Below are 8,418 nucleotides of genomic sequence, written 5' to 3'. Positions count from 1 at the left end.
GGAAAGTATATATAGTCACACACACTGTAAAAAGGATTATAAAGAAAATATAATATCGAACTGGAGTGCACGCTAAAAAAGTACAATACAAAGAGACACACAAAATATTTTACAGAGCACAACAACAATTAGAAAACGAAGCCGATGCGTATTCACATAGGTATGGCATTCTGTACTGAAGCTAGCTGAGGAACATTTGAAAACACAATTCAATCCACTAATAGCAAGCAATCTGATGTTTTTGTACGACAGATATACAGCGATTCACTGTACGAAAAAGTCTCAAAAGTGTCCCCAAAACCTCTCGCTCCATCGCCCCTATATCGCCCCCTTTTCGTTCCTTCACACACCCCCCGCGTCGTGCCTTTTCGTTCCATCGCCCCCCTGAAAAACAAAATCGCTCCCCTGGGGGGCGATATCGCCCAGGTTAAGAACCACTGCTCTAGATCAGGGGTAGGCAACCTTGGCTCTTTTATGACTTGTGGCCTTCGACTCCCAGAATTCCTGAGCTGGCTCAGGAATTCTGGGAGTTGAAGTCCACGAGTCATAAAAGAGCCAAGGTTGCCTACCCCTGCTCTAGATGAACTCCTAGGGGCAACAAGAGGTTTTCCTTGATGCCATCTAGCTATGTGGGAGAGAGTTGCAACTCCTTTTTTTCTCATTTTTGGAAGATAAGAAAAGTGGATGATCTGCCCGGCTCCCTAAACAAAGTCAGATGTGAAAAATCTTTTTTTTTAAAAAAATATATTATTTTGCCTAATATAGCAGCCTATCTGGCAAAACTTTCTATTTGGTTATGGTGGGTAAAAAAGACCCCAAAAAACCTGCTCTCAACCCTGCCTTTTGCTTTTTAGAAACCCTCACCCACTTGGCAGGCTACGGGATGCCCCACCTGTTTGATGGGGGTGAAGCTGGGCACTAGCAAAGGAGTATTGCACCCTGGGTATTGTTAGAGACCTAATATTGGGGGAGTGGGGTTTTAATTGGTCCATTCCTGGCTGTCCCCAGTGTCTCCAGGGTTCGTTTTGCATGCTAAGTTCCCATCATTAACAAGATGTTTGAGGCTTCCAGTTTGTGATTTCAGCGCTGGCGGACGTGCGGGCCGATCGCTTCGCCATCCGGTTTTCTCCCGCCGGGGGACCTTGAAAAGGATTGGAAGTCGCCCTGGAGGGGCCACGAGCATGAACTCCCGAGCGATCGTGGAAGGGTGGTGGCCCTCCCATTTGATCCCAGGCAACTCTTTGAACTGACAGGGAAAAGATCGTCCATTAACATGGCCCATCACTAAGCTGCTACCAGCCAAGGCCAAAATTACTAACAAGCACTTTGAAAGCACCGGGGAGGAATTGGGCGAGATCTTACCTTCTTTGTACCCCAAGTATCTTCCTGTAAAAAGATTCTTAATTGCTCCCCCCTGTGAGGAAAGAGGGAAGGGAACGTTTTCCTCCCACCCTCTAAAATGGCGGCGTTTGTCTACCTTTGGGACATAAAGCCTTGAAAAGAACAACTAAATACTTGGATTTGCATCTATTTGATATTCAGGGACCCAAAAGTTCCTACTTTCATGGGGATTTGCTACTTTATCTACTTGTAAAAAAGATCAAAAAGAACTTAAATTGGACAAAAACCTAGTTTGGGATTTGAAAAAGATTTTAAATGCTATTGAGGACATCTTGTGGCAAACCTTGGTACAGCAAGTGAATATTCTTGACAAAAAGACCTGCTCGTAGCCCAGATCTGTCCTTGGTATTATCTAAAAGAAATTAAAAGCTGAGAGAAGAGCTGGGCAGTGAAATTGCTTTTTAGGACTGTGGAGGTGAATACTCATTGACTCTCATTTAATAAATAGCCTTCCCTAAAAGACCATTTATAACCATATCAGAAATGGAGGAGGACCAGCAACAAATTTCAGCTAATTACAAACTTATACTTGAAAAAATTCTTGAAGCTACTGAGATAATTAAAGCTAGACTGAAAGACAAAGGTGCCAGGTTAAACCTATAAAGTGAAAGCCTGATTGTAACCAAAGAACTTACAATCCAAAAAACAACAGAAGCGGAAGAAATTAATACCAAGATAGAGGACTTTAAAGAAGAACAAGTACAATGTACTGAAAATCTAGACAACCAAACCCTGATTGCAACTAAAGAATCTACAACCCAAAAAACAACAGAAGCGGAAGAAAGTAATACCAAGATGGAGGGTGCTAAAGATCAACAAGTACAGCCTACTGAAAACCTAGACAACCAAACAAGAACCATAAAATCGGATATGACTTTCTACTTACACCAGAAGAAACCTGAGGAAGAAGAAGACCAGATGGAATTGAAGACAAATATACTAGAGCAAATATGGGGATCTGGGCCACCAGGGTGACAACTTAACAACCATAAATGGGCCAATTCCTCTGGAAAATTGATCACTAGATGCTCTCCTTTGATTCAACTAACATGCACAAGAATGAAGGGAGATCTATCTGATGATCTAAAGGCATTGGTATGGAAGCCTGGTTGGCATAAAAAGAAAGCTAGAATTAGATTTTAAAAATGGGATCTTTTGATTTATTAGAGAGGATCCTAAAGTCTCAACTAATGGGCTAAAGGGAGATTTTGAGATGAAGGGAAATATGATTACTAGATTTAACTATTGTTGGAAAATAATAAAAAATAAGGGATTAATTGGCCTAATATTGAGGATTTAGATTTATAAGAGGAATGAAAATTAACTATTAGCTTTGAATTATTGTTTAGCCCAGATAACATAGACGATGGATTTAAGACAATAAACGATATTCCGTTAGTAAGTGGTGATGTACTAGGATGAGAAATAGAAAATGTCTATGAAATAAAATAAGAATACATTTAAGTAAGTAATAGGTGTATTTTAGATACTATAATTTTAATGTAGTGAAATAAAAGAAATTTGGGTTACCCGAAATCTAAATACTATGGATATTAAAGGTTAAATTGGAATACTGTAATTAAAAATTAGGTAAAATTTAAACACAGGACATGGATATGTATAAGCATAAATATATTGATAAATGTTTTAATTGAGCTGACTACCCAATCACCACGCTGCTTTCTAAATACTTAAATGTAAAACTGGAAAACTAATAAAAACTTGTTATAATTTAAAAAAAAAAAAAAACCAAGATGTTTGAGTTACAAAGCAGCTTAATGTTGCGGCAAGCACATGGCTGCAACATGGGAGGGCAGCTCTGCACCCGGCTGGTGAAGAGGGGGAACAGAATTCAGGATTGGGGGCTTCTTCTTTGATAAACCTAAATAATTGCCCTTCGGCCCCCAGAGAGGCTTTATTTACCATCTCCTCTCTGACTTTTTCTAACATCTTTCAGCCATTGTCCTTTTGTGGTGGGCAGAAAGATGCCCCAAAACTCTAGTGAAGAAACGGCCGATAATTCGGCCCACACAAAAAGGGCAGGAATCCATTTCCGTTCTCTTTCTGGGGTGTGGCATGGTTTCCTTCTCCTCAGCACGGAGGGTCCACTGCTCTTCACTTCCAAAATTACCTTTGAATCAGAATGAAAATGCACGGGAGGAAAGGAAGATGGAGACAGGGAAAACCATGCAGGAAGTGAGCGAACCCTGAACTGTTTGGCTTTGAACAACAGACTGAACCATGTTTGTTCGATTCGGGCTTAGCGTTTTGTATCTTTGATGGCTTAGCGCAGGGTTTCTACCCTTGGCAAATTGAAGATGTCTGGACTTCAACTCAGCGTACTGGTGGGGGAATTCTGGGAGTTGAAATCCACGCTTCTTAAAAATTGCCAAGAATGAAAAATGCCATCTTAGAGCATCATGTGAACCCAACCAATAAACCATGGTTAAGCAAAGACTTCCTCCAGGATGCCAGGTTAGGCTTTCAGTTGTATCCATTTCTTCCCTGTTGCTGCTCAAAAATCATCCAGGTGTGCATATTCTCTGTTTTGAAGCTAGCAAGGCTGTCCCATGAATGCCTGCATGGAAATCCCTTTTTGTAGGCAAACAGCACTAAAAATGTGCCCACCTTGGGTTGCTTCTGATCCTAGAAGCAGCAGAGGGAGGGTGAAAGGACCCCACTTCTCAGGAGCGTTATTTGATTGATTGATTGATTTGTCTCCTGCCCATCTTGTCTACAGCTTAACGTAAGGCAGCAGCTCAAAACTAACAACTGAACCTTTGAAAGTAGGGTTGGATGGGGAAACTTCTAATGTTAATTGAAACAGTGAGGATTTCAGAGGGTTTCCCCAATGCCTTGCCTGAGGCTTTTCTCTGGCTTGTTTTTTTCTTAAAAAAAATATGCAAAGCATTTCACACTGAATGTCTCATCAGGAATTTTTTAAAAAATAAGAAGAATAAAAATTTGGACCTCGCCTGAAGTCAAGTCACTCCTTAATGCGACTTTCTCTATTTGCTGTGATAAGCATTAAAATTTGCACCATGGTTGATTAATCATTGTTTAGCAATGGGCAAGGGGGGGGTGGCACAGTAAATGGTTTGGAATTGCCACAGTGTAACAAATGGTTATTTGATAATGAATGAAAATGTTTGAAAATACTGTTAAAATGTCAGCTTTTAACACACAGATCATTACTCAAAAACGAATGCAAACACAGAAACCACGGTGACATCGTAAATATACTCCCGGAAATCCAGGCCAGATCGCTGGGAAACGGGTATAAATTGATATATGAAGTTAATTTCAATCTGTAAAAGTAATTGCATTGGTTTAACTTATTTAACTCTTCTTACAATAATATTTATGGCAGGGGATGAAAGTAAAGAAATAAATGATGATAAATAGGTAAAAGACATAGGAAATGGGAATTGTTTTCCAATTTAATTACACTGTCACATAAAATTATCACGCAGATACACAATGCCGACAGAAGGAATACATTATAGGTCTATTATGCTGTGCACAACCGTCGAGTATCTGTTATTGTTGTGTTGTAATTTTTTTTATTTCTTGCTCCTCCAAATTATCCTCATATTTTCCAGTAGCTCAAGGCTTGTTTTGGGGACAGATGAATAGCACTTTCACCCAGGTTATGCCAAGTCCCAGACTGGCACAAACGGGATATGAGTGTCTCCAAAATTTGGGGGGATTTTTCTTACAAAAACATTATTCTTAAAGGTGAAGTGCTAAAGTGGAGGATGTGGAAAATGTCACGGACTTCTTTCATGCTCGCTCGCTTTGTCCTGGAACTAGCACAGGGGTGAAGATGGCAGCAATTTATGCAAAACACATACACATAGTTCTCAAATTACGGCCACCATTGTAGCTAAAATTTCTGTTGCTAAATGAGACATTTGTTAAGCGAATTTTGACCCATTTCACGACCTTTCCTGCCACAGTGATTAAGTGGATCACTGCAGTTGATAAGGTAGCAACCTGGGTGTTAAGTGATTCCGGCATCCCCATTGACTTTGCTTGTCGGAAGGTCGCAAAAGGGGATCACATGACCCATTGGGACGCCGTTGTAAATGTGAGCCAGTTGCCAAGTGTCTGAATTTTGATCAGGTGATCATGGGGATGCCGCAATGGTCATAAGTGTGAAAAACGGTCATAAGTCACTTTTTCAGTGCCCTTGCAACTTTGAACGGTTACTAAATGACTGTTGTGTTGTGAGTCGGGGACTACCGTAGCTGTCCTGGCAACTCTTAAATTCTTGGCAGGGACTGCTCACCACCAGCAGCAGGACCAAAGTCCCTCTTCTGTGGCTCAGAGGCCATCTCTCCGCCTGCCTTTACCCTGGGGGGGGGGTTGAGGGGGGATGGGGTGTTGAAGACAGAAATTGCAGGTTCCACTCACACCTCCAAACTCAGTTTCCACGCTCCCGTTCTTGTGAACGGGACACCCTTTTACAGATTTTGTGGTGGTCTTTCTCCCTCCACTCTTAGAGAAGCTTCCCAACTTGGCACTCTCTGTAGAATTGGATTACAAGGCCCATCCCCTTCCACCAGCACCAAGATGGTCTTTGTGGACCAGCCCAGGTTGTCGGGGGTGGGGGGGGAAGGCTGCACAAGAGGGTCAGTTCTGGTTTGTTTCTGTGGATTTCTACCCATCTTCACAACTGCAGCGATTTGCTTAAAAACTCTGGTGGGAAAGGTCACAAAACAAGGCAAAACTCACTTCGCAACTGTCTCTCTTAGCAACAGAAAAGTTGGGCACAGCTACCTGTATCCCACACCAGTCCTGAATGCTAGGGAGAAATACAGGTGTGTACATGAGCACAACCATCTTCCCCCTATGTTCCTTGAAGCCAGAGGTCTGTGGGCCACCGTGGGTGCGCCAAAGGCCGTGAGACCCTAGCTTCATCTGGGGCTGATCTATTGTTTGCCTGCTTCCAGCCACCCCAGAGCGAATGAAGGACTGTTTCTTCTGCACCATCAAAGAGCCCCCCCTCCAAGAGAAGGGCCGATAATTATTCTTCATGAACTCCTGGAGTGGGTTTCCCATTTTGCAAAGGGGCTCGGAGAGACGTGGGGGGGGGGGGTTCTGCTCGAAGTAACATTTCATCATCCCCAGTAATTGATGCATCTGCCTATCAAGTCAGGCCCACCGGCTTGGTCTTCTCCCCAGGGCGCTTAATAGGTAAGATCTATTGTCATTTTGGCATGCATTTCTGGGGTAATTGTGGAGGACTTAAATCAAGGAGAGCTTAGCAGGAACGCAGCGGAAAGGACACTGTTGCGTGGGCTAAATGGGGCTATCCAATATTCCTACCCACTCGCTATGAAAACGCAGTCAAATAAATAATAATGATTTTTTTAAAAACACACTTTCACTCATTTACTTCTGCACAATGCCCCATTCCAAAGTCTAAGACTTTAGTCATCAGGAGTAGCACTGATGATGTTATCTATTTGGGTTACGAAATGTCTGCAAGAAAACCACTAAGCCGCCAAGGAGCCCTCATTTGTAGTTTCCACTTACCCAAATCAAAACTCCCTTCCCAGTTGAGGGGGGCCATGGACATTTAGTATCATCCCCTCTCACCCATCCCAAATGTTAAATGGGCCACCCAAAGACCACCCAGTCGCATTGTAAATGCCCTCCCGTGTCACAACTGGGGAGCAGAAAACGCCCCCCAAACACTGACTTGTCCATCTCCAGGGCAAACATAGGCATTCTCCAGCCCTAAAAACATCTCCTTTTTTGCAGGTAGCAAAGGGGCAGGTCAGAAGCCTCCATCCTCTCCAGAAAGGTAACCTGGCTAGATTGGAGTTGATAACCCTATTGCTACCCTTAAAATGAATATTCTATCAGAACATCCCACTGGGCTTGCAGGGATTGAGATTAACTTTATCCGGTCCACGATGCAAAATTGATTTCAGTGTCCTGTGCAGGCCATCCATCACCAGCCCATCCTTCCCTTTCTAAGACAATCTGCAGGGGCTTCAGGCCCTTTTAGATGCTGTCGAGGAGATGTATCTGTCCTAACATGCGAGCTGACTCCCAGGAAACGCCATTACCCCCGTGACGGATTGGGGAATCGCCACGGCTTAACAGCTTTATTTCCCATCCACAGCTGAGTTCCTTGACCGAGCGATGCTGCCCACTGGAGATGGCATTGGTAGCCCTCCAGCTCAGTGGCTGCCTTGCGAGTCTGGGCAGGGAGGGAGGGAGGGAGAGAGGGGGGGCCGAGGAAACCTCTTGCTAGTTGAGCTCTCCATCTTGATTATTACCGAGAGGCTATCAATAATTTCAACTTGGTTGAGCAGTTGGCTGAAGGTTAAATAAATTCTGCCAGTTGTTTGCACGATTGTACCCGAGCGGAAGAATTTCCAATTGGAAGAAGCAATGGTTTAATGGCCAGCTCAGGAAAGGAACTTGTAGAATCAAAGACAGGTTAAGGGAGAGAGAAGGTTTAGGAAGATAAAGATTGCTGCTCAACTAGGGGAAGCAAATTCTACAAAAATCAAAACCCTAAGGACAACCTTGGCTGCGACTGCAGGGAGAAATATTTAGGGGAGGGTATAAAAATCAGGAAGGGCCCAGAGCTGTCCCCAGCCCCAAGCCATGCTTCAGCTTACACTCCCATTAAGCCAAGATGCAGTTTCTTGTTTCTGGTTTAGCAGGAGATATGAACTTAATCACTGCAGTCTTGCAAACGTTGGTTTATGGCCAGACTGGATAACTTTGAGCTGCTTTAGAAGCTGCATGGTATATTGAGGGATTAAGAGTATTTTTTTAAAAAAGTGGAAAAATTGCCTAAATACTAAGGTTGCATCACAGGTTGCACAAACTATAGTTTAACCAACTTAGCGGATCGGCTGCAATTAGCTGCATTCACATGCACTCTGGAGCCATCAATTGCAGTTTACAGAAAACACTGAGATGGGATCTGTATTTAATTTGCATGCGCTATATGTGCCAATTAAAAAAAAACTCTCTTAAAGACCAAGGAAT

Source organism: Crotalus tigris, unplaced genomic scaffold (genome assembly GCF_016545835.1).
Source record: "Crotalus tigris isolate CLP2741 ecotype Arizona unplaced genomic scaffold, ASM1654583v1 scf7180000017741.1442986301:2390832, whole genome shotgun sequence".
Classification (NCBI taxonomy): domain Eukaryota; kingdom Metazoa; phylum Chordata; class Lepidosauria; order Squamata; family Viperidae; genus Crotalus; species Crotalus tigris.
This window is presented reverse-complemented; position numbering follows the sequence as displayed.